Here is a 1,946-nt window from a genome sequence, read left to right on the forward strand (position 1 = left end):
CCCCGTAATACGTAGTACAGTTTACGCTTATTTGAACTGGGTTTGGCGGATGTGCAAATACTAGCATAATCCTACGGCTATTCGTTATCTATTTATTAGATTCGAAGGTTTATTTTCCCACCGTATCCTATTGGGATCGCTAGCATTTGCCTGTATTTTCGTTATTCTCATTCCTGGGGTTTTAAACTGCGCTCACAACGGAGGTGATCCGGGATTGCCCGGCCCGCCCGGCATCGGACTCTCGCAGTGCGGGAGCGCGCGCACCGCCGAAGGGCGTGACGAGGAACAATGGTTTAAGTTGTGAGCGAGAGGGAGAAAGGCAAAAGGAATCAAATACACCAAGAAATGAGGAAATAATTTTGATATGCTGCGAAGTACATGGGATAAGTGAAAGAATGAACAGGGAAATGAATAAACAAATTTGGGGTAAATTTGCTGTCTAGCTAATCTATATACAAAACACACACACAGAGGTACTAAGATATAATAGTAAAAGAGAGAGAATATATATATATAAAATAAAAAAGATAGATAATATAATAAGTACACACTCACACACACAGGAACACACACACACACACAAACAATACACACACACAAAACAATATAAGAAGATTTTAAAATATAATATATAATATATATAATATATATAAAATATACTTTAATATTATATAGTATATATATATATATATAATAATAATATTATAAAATATAATAATATATATATTTAATAAGACACACACACACAACACACACACATATTTTATTATATATATATACATATACATATAATATTATATATAATATATATATATATATATATATATATATATATTATATATATATGTGTGTGTTGTGTGTTGGTGTGTGTGTGTGTGTGTGGTGTTTTAATATATATATATATATATATATATATATAATAACAAATAATATATTTAAATAGACACCCCACCCCACACACACACACAGATATATATATATAAAAATATATATATATTATATATAATTTTTATATATATATATATGTGTGTGTGTGTGTGTGTGTGTGTGTGTGGTGTGTGTGTGTGTGTTGTGTGGTGTATATTTTAAAATATATTTATATATATTTTAAAATATATATATATATATATATCATACACACACAACCCCCACACCACACACACACAATATACATATATGTGTGTGTGTATGTGTATAAATATTTATAGGTAAATAAATATATATATATATATTTATATATATATATATATATATATTATATGCATATGAACTTTTATATAATATATATATATATATATGATAATAATATATATATATTATATATATATATAGGATATGAATATATATATATAAATATAATATATATATATAATAAAATATATATATAAATATATATATATTATAAATTTATAAATAAAAAATAATAATATTTTATATATATATATAATTTTATAATATTTATATATATATATTAATATATATATATATATATATTATATATATATATATTTATATTTTATATATAATTAAATTAAAATTTATTATTAAAAAAATTTTTTTTGCAAGAATATATTTTATAAGTTTAAAAAAAAAATAAATTTTTTAAAAATAAAATAAAAAATTATAAAATTAAAGCAGGGGTTTAAAAAGGGAAAGATATTTGAGTTAAAAAAAATTTTGTTATTTTAAAAAAAAAATTTACCAAATTTTTAAAAAATATTTAACAAAATAAAATAGAAAAGTATTTAAAATTTAAAAATTTTAAAAATTTTATACAAGTATTTTTAAAAGAAAAATTAAAATAAAAATATAATTAATTTTTTGGGAAATACGTTTTTTAAAAAAATAAAAATATATAATTATATATATATAAAAATTTATATATTTAAAATAAATATTTTTATTAATCTAAAATTATAATTTAAAATTTAAAAATTATTTAAATA

Source organism: Penaeus monodon, chromosome 26 (genome assembly GCF_015228065.2).
Source record: "Penaeus monodon isolate SGIC_2016 chromosome 26, NSTDA_Pmon_1, whole genome shotgun sequence".
In the NCBI taxonomy this organism is placed as follows: domain Eukaryota; kingdom Metazoa; phylum Arthropoda; class Malacostraca; order Decapoda; family Penaeidae; genus Penaeus; species Penaeus monodon.